This window comes from Puma concolor, chromosome D2 (genome assembly GCF_028749965.1).
Source record: "Puma concolor isolate L17-30 chromosome D2, mPumCon1.1.hap2, whole genome shotgun sequence".
Taxonomy (NCBI): domain Eukaryota; kingdom Metazoa; phylum Chordata; class Mammalia; order Carnivora; family Felidae; genus Puma; species Puma concolor.
The window spans coordinates 50462153-50479401 of NC_141677.1; the positions used below are offsets into that span (position 1 = coordinate 50462153).

Genomic DNA, 17249 nt, shown 5'->3' on the forward strand with positions numbered 1-17249 from the left:
GTTTTCTAAGATCGTCTAAGAGGGGCTGGAGGAGGAAGGGTAGCAGTTGCTACACCACAGAGCAGCAGAAGAGCCATGAAGCTTAATCCTGATGTGTCAGTAGATATGCGCTCAGTTATAATATTCAGCAGTAAGTTGGTAACTGTGAGAATTAAGAATCAGAAGTCTACCAGATTAACAAAGAAGAAAGATTAAACACTAAGAAGTTTGAACAAGCCAGAAAAAGTAAAGTTTCTGAAAATGTACAATTAGTAGCATAAAATTGTGGTATATATTTGTGTTATGCTAAAATATAATATTTAGCAAACTAAGATGGATATATAAAACCAAATATACGGATTATTGCAGAAAATGTGAATGGATATATTTCTTATCCAAGACGGATTGACATGGTGATCAAAAAAACCAAAATGCTGACATTTGTTGTTTATAAAAAAATAAATCTGAAAGTGATAAGGAATGGTGAAAAATGAAGGAATGAACATAATGTTACAAAAAAATGCAAATAAAAGGGAGGCAAGCATGGCTTTACTTATATCAGATTAGCTACAATTTACAGCCTTTACTTTCAGTAGGGCAAAGACAGACATCATGTAATGATGATAAATGACAAAAATTAATCAACATTTAAGTTAAATCTACATGCATCCAAACAGGTTTTTAAAAATTGCCATAATTACAGAATAATTTGGTTAAAGAAAACAAACAAACCACAATTACAGTGAGAGACAATATATCTCTATCAATAAGAAAGGACAAGTATCGGGGCGCCTGGGTGGCGCAGTCGGTTAAGCGTCCGACTTCAGCCAGGTCACGATCTCGCGGTCCGTGAGTTTGAGCCCCGTGTCCGGCTCTGGGCTGATGGATGGCTCAGAGCCTGGAGCCTGTTTCCGATTCTGTGTCTCCCTCTCTCTCTGCCCCTCGCCTGTTCATGCTCTGTCTCTCTCTGTCCCAAAAATAAATAAACGTTGAAAAAAAAAATTTTTTTTAATAAAATAAAAAGAAAGGACAAGTATCGGGGCACCTGGGTGGCTCAGTTGGTTAAGCGTCCGACTTCAGCTCAGGTCACGATCTCACAGTTCGTGAGTTCGAGCCCTGCGTCAGGCTCTGTGCTGACAGCTCAGAGCCTGGAGCCTGCTTCACATTCTGTGTCTCCCTCTCTCTCTGCCCCTTTCCTGCTCATGCTGTGTCTCTCTCTGTCTCAAAATTAAATAAACATTAAAAAAAAATTTAAAAAAAAAAAAAGGACAAGTATCAAATGGAGTTTATTTAACCCTTGTGTCAGGTAATAAATGACAACTAAAATTCAACAGGCACTTACTTGGAAGAGTACCTTTCACAGAATATTTTAAATATATATTATTTCATATTCAGGGCAAACCTATAACATAGGTATTATTTCCCCCCAATTAACAGATAGGAACATTGAGACAGAAAAAAGTTATCGACTTTCTAAGGTCATCCTTAACTGGAATCGGGTCATCTGACGATAAAGATCCGCTTATAATTGTTCTGTTATACTGTGATTTCAGAGAAAATATTATTAAAGTCTATAAATTCTATAAAAGAGGTTTTATAACCTACTTTGATTATGACATATAAAACCAAAATGAAAAATATAATCTCTACCAAAAAGTCATTAACTCATGAGATGGTCTCCAAATTAAAAACTAGGTCAAAGAAAAGTAACCAACATCCAAATTACTAATTACCTAGAAAAGAACAAAGTGGGCACTTCCTGTTTTGTTTAATGTTTATGTATTTATTTTGAGAGAGAGCACAAGAGCACAAGCAAGGAAGGGTGTGGGGCGGGGAGGGGTGGAGACAGAGAATCCCAAGCAGGCTCCATGCTGTCAGTGCAAAGCTCTGCATGGGGCTTGAACTCACAAACTGTGAGATCATGACCTAAGCTGAAAACAAAAATTGGACACTTAACCAACTGAGCCACACAGGTGGCTCACCCCATTTAATGATTTTCAACACTATGTGCCACTGTCCTAGGTACTTGGGATACAACAGTGAAAAACAAAATTCACCTCCTCTAGCCTTCGGGGGTTGGTGGGGGGGGGGGGAGGGGGGGGTACATTGATTCAGAAAGGGGAAAACAGAGGGTAAACTATATAATAATAAAGAAACCGTAGAGTAGGTTAGATGAAAAGTGCTATGTTAAAAATACAAAGTAGACCAGGGCACCTGGGTGGCTCAGTTAGTTAAACGACTAACTTCCCCTCAGGTCATGATCTCACAGTTTGTGAGTTCGAGACCCACGTAGAGCTCTATGCTGACAGCTCAGAGCCTGGAGCCTACCTCAGATTCTGTGTCTTCCCCTCTCTATACCCCTCCCCTGCTCACAGTCTGTGTCTCTCTGTCTCCCAATAATAAATAAATGTTAAAAAAAAAAAAAAAAGTGGTTTTTTAATTAAAAAAAAAAAAAATACAAAGTAGACCAAAATTAGGCCATGCGAACACTGGGGGTTAGCGTAGCAATTTTAAGCTGGGAGTTTGCCTAGACCTCACTGAGCACTGACCTTGGAGCCAAGCCCTGAGGAGGAACGGGAGTGCACCACCAGGCTCCCTGGGTAAAGCACATTTGGAAGGTACATTTGGTACAAGCATGAAGGTGGCATTGCACATGGTATGTTTCCAGAACAGCAAGAAAGGAAGCAGGGCTAGAGCACAGCGATCAAGGGGCTAAGGAGGTGAGATTGAATCAAAAATGAGCCACATAAGCCACTATAAGAACTTGGGCTTTTACTCAGAAAAATGTAGATGCTGAACAGAGGAGCGACCTAAAAGAACCTGACTCATATTCTACAAAGAGCACTGTGGATGCTGTGCGGAGGGGCCAGGATTGAGAAGCAGCAAGACCTGCTCTGTAACTATTTCTATAATCTAGACAACAGCAGATCAATTATTCTGGCCTGGTGAGGGTAGCTGCAGCAGAGAAGATCAGAAGAGGTCACACTTTCGATACATGTTAGATACAGGGCCCAGTGGTTGTGCTGACAAAGAAGATATGGAGCACATGAAAAATTTAAAAAAAATTTTTAAAGGTCAAGGATGATTCCAAAGAGTCTGCTATTAAACAAGCAGAAGGCACCAGAGGGGGCTGGTTTGGGAGGGGAAGCCCAGGAAGTCAACTTTAGTTACACTGACCTTGAGTCTATAAAACATTCAAGTGGAGACAGAGAGCAGTTAGATATATGCATCTCAAGTGCAGGAAGAGATCTGCAGGCCAGAGATTATCAGCAGATGAGAACAGACGAGATGGTCAAGGAGAGGGGGTGCTCAGGCAGAGGAAGGACCAGGACCAAAAACTGAGCTCTAGGGCACACCAACATTCAGAGGTAGGAAGAAAAGGAGGAACGAGCAAATGAGAGAGAAGGAATATTAACAGAGTGTGAAAGCCAAGTGAATCAAGTGAATCAGAAGGAAAAAGTAGCCAGTGGTGTCAAAAGTGACTAAAAGAGCACGCAAGAAGAAGGCTTTTACCATTGGATTCAGTAATGGAGGGCATTGCTGAGTTTGACTAAAAAAAAACAAAGGGAGAAGATAGGGTTTTAAGGCTTTTAGTTCATAGCAGGATGCTAAATTAACACCATTGTTGGCTCCCTCCCAGAAGATCAGTCCAGGGAGAAAGAGATGGAAAGCAAAGTAAACTGTGAGTAACCCTTTGTGGGACTCTGGTTAACTGAACTGGTGTGTGTGAGCCATGCTTTTCGCTGGAACAAAAAGCACCTACTCCCACTTGGGGATGACAAGTGACAAACTGGGAAGAAACAACCACAACTTTTATCGTGTTCTAAAGGAAGATTTCCTTAATATAAAGAAGTTAAATCTATACTTTAAAATTTTCCAGAAAGAAGGGAGCCTGGGTGGCTCAGTCAGTTAAGTGTCTGACTTCAGCTCAGGTCATGACCTCACGGTTCATGAGTTCCAGCCCCATCAAACTCTGTGCTGACAGCTCTGAGCCTGGAGCCTGCTTCGGATTCTGTGACTCCTTCTCTCTCTCTCTGCCCTTCTCCTGCTCGCACTCTGTCTCTCTCTCTCTTAAAAATAAACATTTTTTCAAATTTCCATAAAGAAAATCCAGACCCTAGATAAATTCACTTAATTTTATAAAAAATAAATAACACCAATCTTACACAAACACTTCCAGAGATGAGATAATGAGGAAATCAGTAACAAGTGTTTTGAGGCCAGTATAAAATTGACATAAAACCTGACAAAGACATTATAAGAAAGGAAAATAACCGTCTCTCTCATGAACAAAGACAAAGACAAAAACTGTAGACAACTTATCATGAAACATATTTAAAGGTGATAGAATAAAAAGGCCAGGGGGGATTTTTTTCCTGGTTTAACATCTGAAAATCAAGCACTAACAGGTTTACCTCAACCAACATACTAATATCAATCATTAAAAGAACACAGGAGAAAACCGTATATAATCATCTCAATAATCAACACCCATTGGATGATAAAAACGCTCAGCAAACTAGGAGCAGAAGGAAACTTCCCAAAGAATATCTACCAAAAAAACATACAGCACACATCAAACAAAGTGATAAAATATTAAAAACTTTCCCTTGAGACTGGGAAGAAAGCAAGGATGGACTAGTTCTATTCCACAGTACTTTATAGCTCCTAGCCACAGCAATAAAGAGACAAAATAAACAAATATAAATTTTTAAATGAACGAAAATCTATTAAATGGATTTAATGGATTTAATAGCCACCCAAGTGGCTCAGTTAGTTGAGCATCCAACTCTTGATTTTGGCCCTAGTCATGATCTCAGGGACATGGGATAGAGCCCCACATCGGGCTCTGTGCTGAGCATGGAGCCTGCTTAAGAGTCTCTCTGTCTTTCTGTCTCTCTCCCTCAGCCCCTCTCCCCCCACTCGCAAGCTCTCTCTAAAATTTTTTTTTAATTTTAAAAAAAGACAAAAGAAAAAGTAAAAAATGTCCATACAACATAGTTGTGTAGGTAGAAAATCCAAAATAATTTACAGATGAAATATGAGTTAATAAATGGTAAATGTAGAGGCCACATTTAGGCAACAGCCTTGAACAATGAATATAGAAAGGGCCCAGGGGGACCCCAATCCCCTGGCTGAATACACAGTCTCATTAGATGACATGCCTCAAAATATCCGTAGGCCTTAACTAATCAGTGGGCTAGTTACAACCACGCAGAGTTACCAAGAAAGGGAAAATTCCATTTGTCCCCTACCTTCTCACTTTTCCCCTTTAAATACAGCCCCCACCACTGCCTTATTGCAGACAACCTCTGCTTTGCTGTCCTGCCCTCTACTCCCTTGGGGTGTATTTGATAAACTTCTATCTCCTTTGTTCTGCCTCTGGTGAATTCTTTCACCTCCATCCTATTGGGAGAGACATCACAGTAAGGTCACTGAGAAAAAGTTCAATATACAAAAATTGACTATATTTCTATATACCAGCAACACCCAAATAAGGAGAAAAATTTTCAACTAAGGATAACTCTAATAAAAAAAATTACAAGACGTATATATAGAATTTATCAAACAGTGCTGAGAAAAAGAGAGCCTAAATGAAGAAAAATGTCATGTTCATGAATTGAAAATTCAAGTCTTTATTAATATGACCAGCCCGCCAAATCAATCTATAGATTCAGTGTCATTACCAAATTCCAACAGATTGGCGGAGGGGGGGGGGGAGTTGACAAAGTTTATTATAAAGTTTATATGGAAATACAAAGGACTTAAAGTAGCCAAGACAAATCTTGAAGAATGAAAGTAAAAAACATATTCCCACAGATATGAATACTTTTTATAAAGCTACAATAATAAGGGCAGGGTAGTATTGGCATGAGGCTAGATAAAGAGACAACTGAAGAGAAATAAGAATCCAAAAAGAGGGGCGCCTGGGTGGCGCAGTCGGTTAAGCATCCGACTTCAGCCAGGTCACGATCTCGCGGTCCGTGAGTTCGAGCCCCACGTTGGGCTCTGGGCTGATGGCTCAGAGCCTGGAGCCTGCTTCCGATTCTGTGTCTCCCTCTCTCTCTGCCCCTCCCCCGTTCATGCTCTGTCTCTCTCTGTCCCAAAAATAAATAAACGTTGAAAAAAAAAATTTTTAAAAAAAAAAAAAAAGAATCCAAAAAGAGACACACACACACATGGTCACCTGATTTTCAACAAAATTCTCGTGGGAAAGGAAGTCTTTTTCATAAAAGGTACTACAGGAATGGGATAGCCATAGCTCATGACAAAAAAAGAGACAGGGAAAGATACATGTGTGTGCATTTATATATAATAATTCAAAATGGATCATACACTTAAATGTGAAAGTAAAACAATCCGAGCTTTTAGAAGAAAGCACAGGTGGATTCCCTTATGACTTTTGGACAGGCAAAGATTTTTTAAGCAGGACACAAAGAGCACTAACAATTAAAGAAAAGATTGATAAACTGGACTTGATTAAATTCAGAAAAAGTCTCAAAGAAGATATTTGCAGTACATGTATCCGACAAAGGACTCCTATAAAGAACATACAAGGAATTCCTACAAGTTAACACAGCAAAGACAAGCTACCAAAATTTTTTAATGGACAAGACTGAAACACACTTCAACAAAAAGATATCAAAATGGTCAGTTAATATGGAAAGATGCTCAACATCATCAGCCTTCAGAGCAGTGCAAATTAAAATCACAACGAGATACCACTACATTCACTCACCAAATACTGAAAAGAAAAGAAAGAAAATGAAAACAAAAGAAACCTCACAAACAATATCAAATGCTGTCAAGGGTCAAGGATACAGTACAACAGGACTGGTGGATGGCTGGTGGGAAGGTAGAGTAGTACAACTATTTTGTCAAACCACTGGCAAAATCCGTCAAAGCCAAACATACATATGTTCTATGACCCATCAATTCCACTTCTAGGTTTATATTCCTCAGAATCAAGTGCATATGTACACCAAAAGACATATACAAAAGCCAGAATTAAAAACAGCCCAAATATCCATCTACAGCAGAATGGATGAACTGTGGTAGAGTCATACAGTGGGAAAAAAACAAACTAGTGCTACCCACGGATGATGTTACAGACGTAACACTCAGTAAAAGAAGTCAGATGAGACACAAAAGAACACATATTGCATGATTCTATTTATATGAAGTTTAAAATAAGACAAAACTAATAAATGTTAATAGAAATCAAAATAATGGTTCCCCTCGAGTGAGAGTGGGCAAGTACTGTCTTGGAGAGAACACAAAGGAAGCCTTCTGCATTGCAGAAAATGACCCTTATTCTGACCTGGGTGATAGCCGCCCAGATGCATAGTGTAGGAAAAATTCAGGTTGTACCCTTCGGATTTGTGCACTTAATTTCAATTTCAAAAAAAAAAAAAGAAAGAAAGAAAGAAACATTAACAACTTGAAAGTAACAAGATTTATTTACCAACTGGATGTGTAGGTTGCAGGCAAAGGCCAGCACTTAGAACAAAAGCTATGTTTGTTACCTGGATGATGAGCTGGCTGGTAATAACATTTAGTAGGACATAAAGAAGGGTGGCAGGGCAGCGGGGGGATCTATAGAGTTTGAAGGGCCTTTAGACGAGCCATTCACAGTTGGCCATTAAGGTCTAAGGTAGGGGAGAGGGCTGGACCAGAGAGCCAGATTCAAGCATCCCAGCAAATGGTACATCTCCAGAGAGAACAGATTAGTCAGCAAGACCAGGAGAGTGAGGACAATCACTGGAGAGTGAAGAGATCAATAACAGACACTGTGGGAGAAACAATAAGAGGCAAAAAGAGGAAGAAGACTCTACTGAGAGGACAGAAAAGAATTCCAGAAGGAGGAATAGACCAGAAAACAACCAACAAGACTTTCTAGGAGAGACTGGACATGAACGTAAAAACTGGACAGAATGCTCAATTCACTGAGCATTACCTTAATTAAGGTAACTTCAGTACTAAAGTATCCATGACATTTGCCATAATAAGATCACTAATGTCCCTTACCAGACAGATCCAACAGTGATTTGGTTTGAAATATGGAAAGGAAATGGGGAAACATTTGCCAGAAAATACCTTTAACCCATCTGTTGCACACTCTATACATATCATTAAAGATTATCTGAAGGTGGTATAATCCATTCTTTTTGGAGACATCCCTGGTTCTATGCCTGGATTAGGCAGAAAAAGGTCGATGGGGGTGGGGGCATACCTGGGTGGCTCAGTGGGTCAGGCATCAAACTCTTGATTTCAGCTCAGGCCAACAGTTCATGGGATCAAGTCCCGCGCTTTCCAGCCTACTTTGGATCCTCTCTTTCCCTCCCCTACTTGCGCATGCTCTATCAAAATAAATAAACAAACATTTTTTAAAAAAAGAAAGAGGTCTGGGGCGCCTGGGTGGCGCAGTCGGTTAAGCATCTGACTTCAGCCAGGTCACGATCTCGCGGTCCGTGAGTTCGAGCCCCGCATCGGGCTCTGGGCTGATGGCTCAGAGCCTGGAGCCTGTTTCTGATTCTGTGTCTCCCTCTCTCTCTGCTCCTCCCCCGTTCATGCTCTGTCTCTCTCTGTCCCAAAAATAAATAAACGTTGAAAAAAAAAAGAAAGAGGTCTATGGCACCATGGTGTTTTGGCCTTTAGAAACCTGGACTGACTGAGTTCTCCTTTAGCACGAGTGTCCTGCTTCCCTTGAGGAGCAATTATAGGCAGCAGGCTGCATTACTTCTCACAGTAACTGAAAGATTATTTACTATGTTACCCAGGAAGAACAAGACAGGAACATTTTTAAGAACTCTTATGTCTTCTGAGGAATTAGCATGACAGTTTCTTCAGGGGCCAATTCAAACCATGCAACAGAAAATGTCCGCATCTTTGCTACGACTATCAGAAAAATCGGAAAATTTGGCTGTAATATAAAATCTGCATATTTCTGCACACCACTTTGTCCTCATATTGATGCACTCCTGGCAATTTTCCCTGAAGCTGATTTTCATCTATTTCTATATTTCCATTCTAACCGACTGACCCTTAAAAGCCTCATACAGTCACAGTAAACAAAATAGGGAAAATAAACAACTCACCTGAGATCTATTCATTTTCTATGGAACTAGGAAACATGTAGGGAACTACAAAGGTGGAGCTAGGGGAGAAGAAAGAAAAAATAATCACAAGAGATCTGACCTACTTTGCACCTCCCTAGATTCTCTCACCTATAAAACTCCACTCACTAGCTGGATAAAATGTCCTCCTATAGGAGAACATCCTTTGGTCCTTAACTACCTCGACTGTAGTTTCTGTCTTTTGATGGAAGCCCGTTTTGACTTAACTGTATCTGAAAATCCGACTATTGGTTAGACCGCAAATGAACAGGAGGACCCTGACATTTACCCTCTCTGGCTCAGTGTTTTTCATCTTTCATTGTAGGCAGAAACAGGTAACCCAGAAGTTCTTTCCTGCACTACCTTCTGAGTCTGCGAAGTCAGAGGAGAGGATGCAACACATCTGTCAATGCCGCATGTGGCATCAGGGCCCCTCAGGATCTGAAAAGGGTGGAGCATTTGAAAGACATCAAAGTCTGTTAGAGAGGTCTCAGAATTTTCTTGGTGGGTTGAAAACCAGTGTCACCCACAGAGGGTAACTGCCGTGGTGAGAATTTTGTACTGTACATAATTGTCAAATTACTATGTTGTACGCCTGAAACCAATATAATGTATGTCAACTATACTTCAATAAAAGAAAAATGCCGTCACCAACCCCCCCCCCCCCAAAAAAAAAGAATTTTCTTGGTGGTAGGTGGTATTTCTTTCTCCCAGACCATCCTCTCTCAAACCTGCAAATGAAGTGAGCTTTCCTTGGCAGGCTTGCCCTTTGGCCTTAGCCCTAACTCACCTCTCCTAAAACCTGGCTCAGAACTCAGGTTGTCAAGGTTGAAGGGTGGCTTGCACAACACAAGGATCACATACTGCTACTAGCCCTGCAAATCTACAGTCTGCTCTTTCTCTGCCTCGCCCTCCTCTGCTCTGCAGCCCTGGTCCGGGATCGCCATTCAGACTGGCTATCTTACAGGTGGGATTCCTCTTTACAAGAGCTTGGTTCCTAGGAATCAGGACACGAATGTCAGGGACAAAATCATTTTAGTTGTAACCTACCATTAGGGTCTCAAATCTTGGAGCTCCCTGGGCCCCAGAATCTTGGGCTGGTCCTTCAAAAACCCCAAACTAGGACCACAGGCTGGACAGTTCGTTCAGACCAGGCCCAGAACTAACCATTATGAAGAGTGACCCAGGAAACCTCACGAGACACCAAGAATCCCCAAAATACCAGTGCCCCACAATAAAGCGGAGTCTACGTTATACTTGACAGCGATACCCTCTGGCTCAGTGCTGGGTCGGACACAAAGCCGGATTTAGGCAGAATCATTTCTTAGGGAGGAGGCAGCTGTGGACGCGCCTCCTAGCGCCACCTCCCGCGGGGCTGCACGATCCGAGGCACTCGCGGGCCTGAGACTCCATTTCCTAATCTGTTACAGCAGAAGGGTGAGGATTCCCTGCATCGCCGAGCGCGCGGCGGCCTCAGAACAGGAGGGCCAACGCCATCGCGGCCTTTTTGAAAACCATGAGGCTCCGGTAAGCGTACAAAGATCTGGTCCGGATCCGCCTGCCCGGCCACTCCCGCGGGCACGGATCCGAGGCCCACGCCCCGCCCTTCCGCAGCCGCCGCTCCCCAACTGCGTTCCAGCCCCCGCCTCGCCCAGGGGCAGGCCGCGCGCGGGCGACGCATGCGCCAGAACTCCCGCCCTCCCCACCCCTTCCCCCCGGCTCCCGCGCGGCGCAAACCGCAGACCCGGAAAGCGCTTCCCATCAGGCCCCGCGGCAGGAACACCCCCCCCCCCCCCACCGCCCCGCCTTAGAGGGGGAGGGGGGGTGCCGAGCCGCGTAGGCTATAACCGCGAGGGGGCGTGAGGCCGACCTTCGGCCAGCCCAGACTCGTGGGCGAAAGTCTCGAGAGGTTTCGAGCCGAGGGAGCGTTGCGGAGGAAAACAAGCCCTTGGCCGCAGAGTTTCCCCCCGGGAAGGCACGGCAGCTTGGACCTGGGCGTGTTGGTTGTAGTAGTAATGATAAAATACGATGGTGCCAGCTTCTCAAAATTACTTGCAATACGCAAAAATTGTAGATGAATAAAAATACAAACCGAAAGAAAACGACTATCACACACAGCCTGATCTCCGTTAGATGGCTGTGCACCATCTTCTTGACATTTTACAAAAATGGCATTTTAAGGACGTGACTATTCTAGCATGTTTTCAGTAAGGAAGGTAAACATTTTCTTGGTCAATTTATGTCCCGGCTCTTTCTTACTGATACTTTCAAATAAATAGGACATTCGAAAGAATTTAATGAGCGGACACAATACAACTCTGATAGAGTCAACAGCTGTTAATATTTTGCCATGTTTGCTTTATCTAGATGTGTAGTCATTTATGATGACACCAGCCCTGAATATGTCATCATGTATCATCTAAGATTAAGGGCATATTCCTGCGGGATCACAATAACATTATCACACCTATACTATTTAACACTAATTCCATAAAAACCATTTAATATCAAGTCCATATTCAAATTTCCCCAACTGTTCCAAAATGTCTCATAAAAGTTTTGTTAAGTTTTTTTGAAACTATTTTTTTTAAACCAGGATTCAACAAAACCCAAAACAATGGAACCCACATATTATAGTACATAGTGGTGGTGTATTAGAATGTGTAAGTGAAAATAAGATTTACTCTCTAGATAATTGAGTACTAATTTTCCCATTGGAATAAGTAGTGAGTGCATTCTGAAAGAGCATAAATCTACCAATAGGATACAGAAATTTTGTTTTAATTCTACTTCATGTTTTCTGAGCATTTAACAGAATTCAGCTACCAATTCAACTGCATAATCCATCAAACTTGAATTGTATTAAAAATCAAAATTTGGAGCAGCTGGGTGGCTCAGTGGGTTAAGCTCTGACTTAGTCTCTGGTCATGAACTCGCAATTCGTGAATTCAAGCCCCGTGTGAGGCTCTGTGCTGACAGCTCAGAGCCCGGAGCCTGCTTTAGATTCTGTGTCTCCCTCTCTCTTTGTTCCTCCCCTGCTCGAACTCTCTCTCCCTCTCTCTCTCTCTCTCTCTCAAAAATAAAGATTTAAACAAAAATTTTTTAATCAAAATTTTATTCCAAAGCTATCAATTTTCAGGCATGTTTTACAGCACAAGCTCGAATACTACTCCTAAGTAAATATTAGTTGGTTAAAAAAAGAAAGATTTTTAATTTTAACAACACTGAATATTAAAGTAGCGACACAAGTCTGCAGATCACAAAATGAATGTTTCAAAACACATACTCAACATTTACAGGAGACTTGACGTGATAGAGTTAAATTTTGTGTGTTTAAGGTAAAGGGGATTTTGTATAGTAGTATAACAAATATTGACCTCAATTTGCTGCTCAAGAGTTTTAAAAATCTATGACTCCCAACAATTTTTTTTAAATATTAAGAGAATTTCATTATTTTAAACTTTGTATATAACATATAACTTTGAAGTATTTATTCACATTATTTTAAATTTGCAGAACTTAAATTCCCGTATGTGACAGCAATATCCTTAACAGGCAGTCTTTTGCACAGTTCAGGTATGTGTGAATTTCAGTCACTATGGTTTAGTTAAATAACACTGGCCCCACAACAATATGATTCCAATTTCAGCTACCACTTTATATTAACTGAGGAATCGCATGAAGTAGAATCTCAGCTGCTAGGTCTTCAGTCTACAAATCACTAATAATGGCTGCACATCATGATCAGTGACAAGTCACATCCCTTCTTTCAAAGTCTGCCCGTGATCCGTCACTGTAAATCTGTTACTCAGTTCACACTGAGAGAGCAACAGTTGGAGTTGTGTGGGCTCTTTGTCTCCCATTGGTAAACTGTTTTGGTTACTGAGAATTGCAGAACTCTCAGCACATAATAATTCCATCCGGACCTCTGCTGGGAGACAAACTCTAGTATGGCATCTACCAGCATCAGGCTGTGTCCCTGGGATGACCCCAGCCACTCCCATGCCCACCTCCCTACCCTGCCTGCCAGTCACACACACACACACACACACACACACACACACCGTTAAAATGTTGGGCCAAAAAACTCAACTCTGCCAGAATTTGCTGTTTGTGCCAGCCAATAGCAATAGGCCCCTAACTTCCTTTTCTTAGAGTATTTAATAATTAGGAATTCTTCCTCTGTCCCTTTGAGATGTACATGTACCACCAACTCAGAAGTGTCTCTTCAAGAACCTGAAAGCCATTTCCTTGAAGTGTATTCATCAGGAAGGATAGGGCCTCTGTCTCCCAGTCTCTGTGCGAGGATAGAATTCTAAATTAAATAATTACAGATGCAGCTGACCTAATCGCATTTATACTTTTTAATATTTCACTTCTCTGACTCTACTTGAGCCTCTGCTTTCCCCCACCACATTCTCCTTTTTTTTTTTTTTTTTTTTAAATTTTTGTTTTTCAATGTTTATTTATTTTTGGGACAGAGAGAGACAGAGCATGAACGGGGGAGGGGCAGAGAGAGAGGGAGATACAGAATCGGAAACAGGCTCCAGGCTCTGAGCCATCAGCCCAGAGCCTGATGCGGGGCTCGAACTCACGGACCGCGAGATCGTGACCTGGCTGAAGTCAGACGCTTAACCGACTGCGCCACCCAGGCGCCCCCACATTCTCCTTTTAAAATATTCTATTACCTCCTGGCACGTAGGTGGCTCTGTTGGTTAAGCATTCAACTCTTGATTTTGGCTTAGGTCATGATCTCACGGTTCATGAGATTGAGCCCCACATAGGGCGCTGCTCAGAGTCTGCTTGGGATGTTCTCTTTCCTCCCTCTCTGCCACTCCCAACTCTCTCCCTCTCTCTCTCAAAATAAGTAAACTTAAAAAAAATCCTATCACTTCTGCACAAATTAGAATAGAGCTCAACCCTTTCCTCTACTGTCAGTAACTACTGGATAAAGTCTATTTTCACCACCTTAACTAATGTCTGGCTGTATTTATCTTTTTTTTTTTAATGTTTTTTTTTATTTTATTTTTGAGAGAGACAGAGCATGAGTGGGTTAGGGGCAGAGAGAGAGAGAGAGGGAGACACAGAATCTGAAGCAGGCTCCTAGCTCCGAGCCGTCGTCACAGAGCCCGTTGCAGGGCTCGAACTCATGAACCGTGAGATCATGACCTGAGCGGAAGTCAGACACTTAAGCGACTGAGCCACCCAGGCACCCCAGCTGGGTTTATCTTTGACATTACCCAGAAGAAAGGAGATGGACTTCCCATTCAAAATTGGGTTTGGGTGTCAAAAGCGATGGCACCCCACATGCACAAAGAGGGTTTATCATTCATCTAATGAGGCTTTCTGGAGCGAACAGGGATAGTTTCCATGCAAGTCCCAAAACGGCTTAAGAGAGCCCTGAAAAGACTAGCTTAAGGGTTTTATTGGGCTTAAGGGGTGGGACTGACATGTGGGCTCATGGGCTTGTGTGACTTGAAATTCCCTCCAGAGTCAAAGAGGGGGATTACCTGGGCTTTCACATCAGCTTGCCCAGACGTAGGGCAGGAGGAGAAGGAAGACTGGTGGAGCTTGAAAGCTGTCATTGTTGCATCCACACGACTCCTGAAACAGAATGCTACGGGCACCGGTGACAGTCACAACAAAGTTTATTGCAATGAGAAGCAAGGCAAACCGATCAATCGGGACCAACACTCTTGACCAGAGTGCGGTCTCGAACAGCCGGAGTACAGGGTTTTTATAGCCGACCACTTCGTCTTCTTATCACCTGGGAACAGAACAAAGGAATAGTTCCCAGGTGGAAACAGTTCAAACAGGCCCTTGCCCCAATCCAATCAGGCGCTAATCCATCCCTTGATTGATAGGATAAGGCTGTTATCTCTTAACCTATGGTGTTAAAACAAAGATGTTATCTCTTAAGGCTACCGGTTAGCCCTACCCTTACAGTCATCAGTCAAAGGTCAAAAATGGGTCGGACTATTACACAAACCCGTGGCATTAAAAAAATAATAATTAAGAGGGAATTGGACAACAAGGATGAAATTGCAGCAAAGACAGCAAAAGTTATAATGCTGGAATGAAATTCAAATTGAACATAGAGTTACAGAAGAAAGAGCTGGCCAGGGGGGCACCTGGGTGGCTCAATGAGTTAAGTGTCTGATTTCGACTCAGGTCACAATCTTGTGGTTTGTGGGTCCGAGCCCTGCATTGGGCTCTCTGCTGTCAATGCAGAGCCTGCTTCGGATCCTCTCTCTCCCTGTCTCCCTGCCCTTCTCCCGCTCACACTCTCACTCTCTCTCTCTCTCAAAATAAATAAACATTTAAAAAAAGAAAAGAAAGAGCTGCCAGGGAAATTTCGACACTGTCACCATTTAAGAGGCTCTAGATTTACAGCCAGAGGAACTTGCGGAAGGGGAACGCATCCACATAAATGAGGGAAGTGATAAACGGGATGAAAATGTCCCAAGGAAGTGATGCTGTTTTTCTGGGTTTGTTTTTTTCTAAGTAACTGTGTTAGACTTCTGTCTGCTCAATATGTGGATGTCCAGAATTTCACAGGGTATCCAACAAACTGCTTGTGCATAAATGAAAATAGTGGGACCAGTGTCCCTTCCCAATTCAGTTCTTTGGAAATTGCTACAGAGTCACACGTTTGCAGGCAGTTTATTATTTAGTGTTGACTAGCAAATAACCCACAATTTGGTGGCTTCGAACAACAAATGTTTACTATCTCGCACCATTTCTGAGCGTCAGGAGCAGCTCATGTGTGCACTTCTGGCTCAGGTTCTCTCTTGAGGTGGCACAGCAACTCTCAGCCAGGCCTCAGGCACCTGAAGGCTTGGCCAGGCCTGAAGCATCTGCTCCCAGGCAGACATGTCCTTTAGAACCTTGCCTCAGAAATGACATGCCACTTCGTCTGCATCCTGTTGATCACATAGGCAACCCTCACTCGATGTGGGAGGGGACTATACAAAGATGTGAATATGGGGGCAGGATCAGTGAAGGTGACAAATCACCCAGAAGGAAGATGGCAGTGTGAGGGTGTCCTCTGTAGAATGCAATCAGGGCTCTGTGTGTGTGTGTGTGTGTGTGTGTGTGTGTGTGTGTGTGTGTGTGAAATCCTTTACACCCATCCATGTTTCTCTTCTAGATGTTTTGCTGCATTTCTCTTTCATTTTTCAACTCTTCCCTTGAATTTTGGTTTTATTCTTTATAGTTTAAAAAACGGCCCAGATACATTTTTATGGTTGAATGTATATTTTATACAAGTTCAAGTTCCAGGCTTGGGGAGTTTTCCTGATTTTTTTTCCCTCTTCCAGTGTGAGGGTTGCATTTTGTGAGAGATGGAATCAGGGAATGCTGCTTTTTTTTTTTTTTTTTAATGTTTATTTTTGAGAGAGGGAGCAATTGGGGTAGGAGCAGAGAGAGAGGGAGACAGAGGATCAGAAGCAGGCTCCAGCTGACAGCAGAGACCCCAATGCAGGGCTGGACCTCACAAACTTCAAGATCATGACTGAGTCAAAGTTGGACACTTAACCAACTGAACCACCCAGGCGCCCAGTAAATTCTGCTTTTGAACTTGGTGGAGAGAAATACTGACATGTCACTGCGGGCAAAAGGGATGCGGGAGGAGAGAGGAAGGAATTACTTTTCCCAGTCACAGGATAAGAGACCACATGTTCCCTGCCCTCTGCTTTTAGAGGTCTTCTAAGGGACCATATGTTTTGGCTGGACAGCTGACTGGTAAACATGGATATTACTGCCTGACACAGCACAGAAGCCCATGTTTTCTATTATTTGAGATAAGGTCCTCTAGTATATATTGAAGCAAATGTTTAAAATGGGAGGCTATGGTCCCTAGTCATCTGTAACTTGCATCTATTGAGAACCTGTACATTTCAGGCACTCTCCAAATGCCTCGTCCTGAATATGACTGAAAAACATGAAGTTCAGGGGCAGGAAGGCCAATTGGGAGGCCATTACAGTAATTCATGTACAAAATGATGATGGTTGCTGGAATCAGTACAGAGAGAAGTGGAGTGAAATATGTATTTTAGGGTACAGCTGATAGGATTTTCTGACAGTGTATGATGTGAGAGAAAGAGAGGAGTCAAAAATGACTTTGACCTTTTTGGGCCTGAGTAATTGGGCAGA

General features: G+C 42.4%; 1 long non-coding RNA gene across 7 annotated transcripts in view; it reads right to left on the minus strand.

The window, feature by feature from the left end:
* The window catches only part of LOC147576055 (uncharacterized), a 93078-nt gene extending 82566 nt beyond the window's left edge, over nt 1-10512 (minus strand). For 6 of the 7 annotated variants that reach the window (XR_015241706.1, XR_015241705.1, XR_015241708.1 and 3 more), the window contains exons 1-3: nt 9385-10512; nt 9078-9136; nt 8213-8339 (exon numbers count right to left, since the gene is read on the minus strand). This is a non-coding gene — a long non-coding RNA (uncharacterized LOC147576055). Of the gene's footprint in view, nt 1-4717; nt 5386-8212; nt 8340-9077; nt 9137-9384 lie in introns of those variants that run through there. The other variant, XR_015241709.1, reaches the window with a different exon arrangement.
* Nucleotides 10513-17249: the final 6737 nt, after the last annotated feature.